At 40.1% G+C, this 6,855-nt stretch overlaps 1 protein-coding gene across 2 annotated transcripts in view; it reads left to right on the top strand.

Annotated features, from left to right (window-relative positions):
- The first annotated feature begins 2,114 nt into the window (after positions 1-2,114).
- ptk2aa (protein tyrosine kinase 2aa) overlaps positions 2,115-6,855 on the top strand; it is a 53,199-nt gene continuing 48,458 nt past the window's right edge. For both annotated transcript variants that reach the window (XM_068734357.1, XM_068734356.1), the window contains exon 1: positions 2,115-2,298. The gene's annotated coding sequence lies outside the window, so the exon portion shown is untranslated. The remainder of the gene's footprint in view (positions 2,299-6,855) is intronic.

Here is a 6,855-nt window from a genome sequence, read left to right as displayed (position 1 = left end):
GAAAACACATATACACCAACTGTCATTCAAAAGTTTGGGATCGCATGCCTCAAATGCTTGATTTGTTACAGTCAGATGGCTGAGATGACTACTCTTTATTTTTGGATAGTCTTTAATGCTTTTTGTATCTCGAAAATCTAACAAAGATGTTTTTTTTGTATGACACTAGATCCAACACAGCATCGACAGTTAAGAACTTTTCCTCATCTTTTGTATCACCTTGGCCAACAGTAGAAGATACACCAGCAGGACCAGTATTAATCCTGTAGTCAGAGACATAAGAGCTGCAGAGACAAAGTACACTGCGTCATGCACATCTTATTTTTCTGGAAGTTTGAACACTGACCGGAAACTCCTGTTATCATACATTAACATTAAACGTTTACACTAACCAAATATTCAGTTTTTTTGGCCTTCTTCTGAAAAAGGCAATACTCCTACTCTGCTGTTTACATGTCTCGTGAAAATGAATATTCCACCAGTATTACTGCATGAATATCCAAAAATCTATTAATATCCCAAGTCCTTTATAAAAGCAGTCGTGTTTTCTCCTATTCTTCTATTATTCTCCCCCAGCCTTACAGGTCACGCTTGCAATTTTTCAAAATTCCTAAAACCTCTCCACATTAACATTGTATAATTAATATCCGTAACGTTGCCTTCTGCTAAAGGCATTTTTTTTTTCCCAAAAAACATGACTTTATCAGCTAAAACAACTCATTAAAGGTTTCCAAGTCTCTTCAACGTTGCCTCTCATCAAGACTGCAGCTGAGGTAGCCCAACTTTCAAATAGGGAAGAATTAAATATACATTGCAAATTAACTAGTATTAATTCTGTAAAAGAAGTTTAAATGAAAGAATCACGATACTGTAGTTAGATGAGAGGGATTTGCTGTTCCAGCCAACCAAACACCGCAACCTTTTCAAGATGATAGCAAGAAGAAGTTAGAAGAAGTAGCTGTTATATTTGAGACTTTGACATTTAACTGTGTTCTCTACAACCTTACCCCTTAAAGACCCACTGCCAGCCGACACATCTTAACATGCTGAGATCCAGCCCGCCTGAAGAAGCCTCTTCTATCACTTGGGTTCTATGCTTTAACTCAGACTAAAGAACTTTGAATCCTGCTGCTCCTCCAGTTCTGCCTCTTGTTTCATTCACGCCGCTGCTGATAGAAATGAAGAAAGTGAAAACGATTCAAGCCATACCTGAGAATGAAGAAAACAGAAATATACAAATATTATTTTTCTCTTTAAAAGAGACATATCTTTCATTTTCAATGTAAATAATATGGAATAAAAACAAGAATGGAGGTAAATTTCATGGAGGAGCTTTATTTAACAATTGTCTATGAATACAATAACATTAAACACATCAGTGGCACAGTTTTCACCTTATATAAGTGAGAGACATGTGAAGCCCCCATGTCTCATACATTAACATCACTGGTGTCATAGCTCTGAAACAGATGTGCCAATCACAGTTAAACATGATAACGATCGCAGCTCAGCAAACTGAAAACTTGCTATGCTACGATGTACCTTGGTGATCGGATGTCTCCTTCATACACAAAGCAGAGTAAAGAGTTACAACCGATATGTGTGTAAAGGTCTGTAAGGTTATAGATACTGAAACACTACTACTGCAGTAACAAGTAGTGGCCACGAGCTGTCGTCTTAGTACCTGTGCGCAGAGCTGCAGCGTTAAAGTGATGTACATATTAACGCATCAATAATTATGTAATTGCCCTGTCAATGAATGTGAAATGGGCTATTCTGTATAATGTTTTCTGTACTGTAAATATATATTGATGCTTATATGTTTTATTTAACTTTGGTGAGCGTTTGAATGCATAACTCGTCTTTGTACTTTTCTGTTACTACTGCTCTTACTACAGTTTGAACATGTAAAGTAGGCCCTATCTACACATTCATTCATTCATTCATGAGCTGATGTGTGCTGTGCCTGAGGCAGGGCTTTCCTCTGAGGGAGTAGTTTGCTCTCTCTCTCTCTCTCTCTCTCTCTCTCCCTCTCTGTGTGTGTGTGTGTGTGTGTGTGTGTGTGTGTGTGTGTCGCTCCCAGCAGCGGCCATATTGGAATGCTGGATGTGGAGAGGGGAAGCAGGAACAGGCGACGGGAGAGGGAGAAGGGGGAGATAGGCATGAGCGAAAAAAACAGTAACTATATCTACCCTTAAGCTCCACAACTAAAATAACGGACACTTCTCCGACTGTTGGCAGCTTCTCCCGCCGGTAAAGACAACACAAACCTGTCGGACGTCCCCTGGAACAAGTAACGTGAGTGATAGTGTGTGTTTTGGGGATTATTTCAAAAGCTAAAAGAAAGTATGAGATGCGGTTTGTTCAACGGTCGCCCTGGCTGACGTTAACGTTAACTTTTGCTGTTTCCTTTCCCCAGTGTTTAAACCATTCTCATTTGGGAAATAACTAATTAATGAGCCTCGCTTTACAGCAACATAACTAGGACTTAAGTTTAGCTTTTTAGTAACTTTAAGCAGTTGAAGAGTGACCGACTGCCACCAAAACTCGTCTCCACATTCACATGGAATGAACGTGGAGAAACATTAACTCCAATGTATGGCAAGTGTGTGCTCGTACCGGATTAACCTACATTTAGCTCCTAAATTAAATATATGTTTCAATGCCGTTTAGGTTCCCTGAGTCAAGACTTCAAGGCTGTTTGGTTTCCTTGACCCCCCCCCCCCCAAACAAACTGAACTCTTCCATTCCACCTTAATGTTTCTGAATACTTCCATAAAGCTAATCTACTGGCCCAGTTATTTAAGGCTACATAACTGTTAATAAGGTGTGTGATATGATGAGACTGTCATGTGTCTGTTATTATTTGGTTAATCAGGTGCATATCAGTTATGTGAAGTTATGGCTATTCATACACTTAATCCTGCACTTCAGAGCTGAAATAATTAGTCAAATTATTGATTCATTTTCGTAATAATCTGCAACAATGTTGACAATCAATTGTTTTAGGTGGGCCAACTGAAATGCTAAATATTTACTGATTCTGACTTCTCACACATGATGATTTGCTGCTTTTCTCAGCTTAAAGTTGTGTATATCATATTATTATAGCATATATTTTGAGTTGAATTTCTCTTGTTTTTGAGGCTGTTGCTCAGATAAAACCAGATATTTGAAGACGTCAGCCAGGGTTGCCAGAACATGTGATGACATTTTTCACATTTCATAGAGTAAACAATGAATCCACTAATCAAATCCATGGAAAACAAGGAAGTTAGGCCTCTGCTAACACAACAAACCATAGACTGTTGGTGTAGTTCATACTTATTCTTGAGAACCTTAAAGTTCCCTGAAAATATATATCTAATCTCTGACATAACAAAATGGTTAAAGGGATATAAGATACTAGAAAGTTTAATGTCCAAGTGAAACATCTCACAAACATGCTGCTCTGTGTTTCTGCATTTTTTCCCAAGCGGTGAAAGATTGCTGGAGCCTGATTTGCCTCCACTTCATATTCAAGATGCAAGAAAATGCTAATGAGTTGCAGTATCCTGAGGCCACTGAGGCTTCAGACCTACAGTATACTAATAGGAGTGCTGTTTTGCACACTTATATTTGCAATTCCGTGGACAAGCTGAACCTAAAGCAGTGTTTTGTGGACCGCTGGGATCCAGGACTGTTAGTGTAGGGGATGCAAAGTTCCCTCAGGGTCATGGTTTAGGGTTGTGGATGTGTCCCAGTTTGGTACATTGTAGGTACAACACAAACACATTGTACACCTGAATAGCTATTTTTTGTCCCAGGATGACGTCCTGCAGACACTACTGATTTTATTGAAACTCGTCCCGTCCGTGTTTTGTCTGAACGATGCGGTGAACTACAACCACAGTCTACTAATTTGGCCTCATAGGACTAAAATGGATGCAGCGTAATCTTTTTAATCTGGTGTAGAAACATGTCATTACTGCGAGAAACAAAGCACAAGTTCATGTTGTTCTGCTTCAATTTGTGACATGCATCATCTCTGGGAAATTCCTTCATATTGGACCCTCTACTTTACTTTTTAGTGTTTTCTTATTTTGAAATGTTAATTAAGGCTTTTGTGATGTAGGTCAGTAAGTTGGAAGGAAGAACTTAATGCGCTTCACAGAGAGTAAATACCTCCACCTTTGGCTGGTCTACTGCAGGCTAATACAGGCATGGTAGTGGTGTGTGTGTGTGTGAGTGAGCGCTTGTGTTTCTGTGTGTGTAAATTGTAGAGCAGTGCAGGAGGCCTGTATTTATAGAAACACTTGACTACACTCTTACAGGAGCGTTCATTTACATGGCAGCAGATAACTCTACTGTTTGTCGTCTGTTTTCCATTTTTTCTTTCCTGCAAAGTTCTGCTCTTCTTTGGTACCACGTTATTTTTCATCTACTAAATATTCTACTCAAGTTCATTCTATCCAAGACGGATGGGCAGACGAAGACAGAAAAACTGTAGAGATAGACAAAGAGGGGAACACTAACAAAGCCAACAGTCTGGTATCTGCAGATCGCAGTATATGTGTTGTGACTCATAATGATTCCAACTAGTGATATTAGCAATCGCTGCAGACACATGCTGTGTGTGTGTGTGTGTGTGTGTGTGTGTGTGTGTGTGTGTGTGTGTGGAGGTATGTTGGTTCTGAATACGATTATGTGTGTCCTTAATATGCGTGTCATGAGGAATTCATGGAACCAAATGAAATTATTCGTCTCGATGGGGAAAAGAACAACTCTCTTCTTGAGTTTTCAGTTTGAATATTTTATTTTTTTAAAGAAGTTGTTTGCTGTTTTCCGAGCAAACACGGTGGCATTTATTTTACCTGACAGTTAGTTGTTTCATACCTGCTGTGTGTGTGTATAACTGCAGCTCTGTGGAGGGCAAAACTGTTTTCTCACACCTCACGCATATTTATGAATCGCATTTACAAACTCATTTAAGGAAGGAAAAATAAATCATGAATAAACAGTGGAATCAAGTAAATGGTGAACTTTGTTTTGCACCAGTGACTTTGTGTGTGTGTGTGTGTGTGTGTTCATGCTAGCTGTGATTGTATCTTATAAATTTAGCTTCCACTGTATCTCCCGTGGAGCTTATTCCCCTGCATCCTCCTGCATGTGGTTTCAGCTGTGAAGGAAAAGGATTTGTGTGTGTGTGTTTTTGGAGTCAGGAGGCTGAATGAAGGTCCATTCCCTTAGCTTCTAGATTGGTTGCATTCAGGAAGCATCCCCCCCCAACACACACACACTCACAGAGCACTTACTGTACATCCTAAAGCATGCTGCGTCCCTCAGGAGCTGAAAGGAAAACGCCTTCTTCCTCTCAGCAGCAGCAGCAGCAGCAGCAGCACTGTTCAGGCCTCTGTGGGTGTTTATGTGTGTGTTGGTATGTGTGTGTGTACCTGTGTGTCTGTGTTCATGTTTGTTTATGTGTCTGTGCCGTGATAATGACCGTGTTTACCCGAGATAACATGAGCGAATACTGTTTTTGGTTTTGTCGGTTGAAAATATCTCTGTGAGCATACCTTGGTTTAGTAATATGTGTGTGCGTTCTTGCAGTTGCATTTGTGTTAATTAAGGTGGAATTTTACAATAAGACAATAATATCCGGATGGTGGACACTTACAGTTATGAGTCTCATTGTGTGTGCGCCGTCTTCAGTATATTAATTTACCCCAATGATTTTAAATTGGGGCTGATATTGGCATTATTTTGATGGAAGGATTGGCTATATTATATAATAACATAGGACTTTTTTGGAGAGTCTATATGGCAGCTGTCAAACTCCCCATAGAGGCATTTTCCAAATATTTGATAAGGAATTCCTTAACTTGCTCGTACATACATGCCCTAATCTGCTTGTACATACATGGCCAGCAATTTCAGAGAAGATGTCTGCAGAATATTTCATACTAATGGGATTTAGTTTGGTCCCAACAAAGCTGATCCATCCCTAATTATTTTTATAATCTGTAGGGGTTGAATCCCTAAAACAGTAACTTAATGATTGTGTGAGTTGTTGGATTCGTTGCAATCGTATGGCAGTCCAAGCAGGTGTCTATGTACTGTACAGTTTATTATCTCTCCTGCAGCTGCTGTTAAAACATGCATGAGTTTAATGGAAGACAATATATTACCACGGTTTCCAAACAGAGTTGTTTTAGTGTATCGCTGTGCGTAGATGGACCGCTGTGCAGCGACGCATTCTTTACTGTGTGCACTGAAATTTGCTACAATGGCAGGAAATGACATGGTAGTTAATGACTTGTCCCAACTTGGGGCATGCAACACACAAGGACACACACACACACACACACACACTCACACTTAGAGCGAGCTACCTTCGGTCATGCAGGTCAGTGGTGCGGCATGTCAACTAGTGATGAATGGAATTGGAGCACAGCGATTCCCTCTAGAGTGTGTGTGTGTGTGTGTGTGTGTGTGTGTGTGTGTGTGTGTGTGTGTGTGTGTGTGTGTGTGTGTGTGTGTGTGTGTGACTGACTTCTTGACTCAACCAAAATCACTCGACAAACTAATGACCTCTCTTGTTCTCCCTCAGTTTTCGCAAACCAAAGCAGTGACTAAACTGTAGACTAGAGAAGAACAATTACAACCACACATATTGTTATAAGTTGCCCCTCACCCTCTCTCTGTGTGTGTGTGTGTGTGTGTGTGTGTGTGTGTCATGTTTGAGCGGACAGTCAGTGTAATTACATTGCAGTGAGTCAGAGGGAGACGGAGAAAGAAGTAATTGTTTGGCTTTGTCATATAGACACAGAGAGAAAAAGAGGTGGGAGGAGAAGAAAGATGGGTGGAGAAAAGAGA

Source organism: Cebidichthys violaceus, unplaced genomic scaffold, assembly GCF_023349555.1.
Source record: "Cebidichthys violaceus isolate CVI_PGR_0920_01 unplaced genomic scaffold, fCebVio1.0.p SCAF_63, whole genome shotgun sequence".
Taxonomy (NCBI): Eukaryota; Metazoa; Chordata; class Actinopteri; order Perciformes; family Stichaeidae; genus Cebidichthys; species Cebidichthys violaceus.
This window is presented reverse-complemented; position numbering and strand designations above follow the sequence as displayed.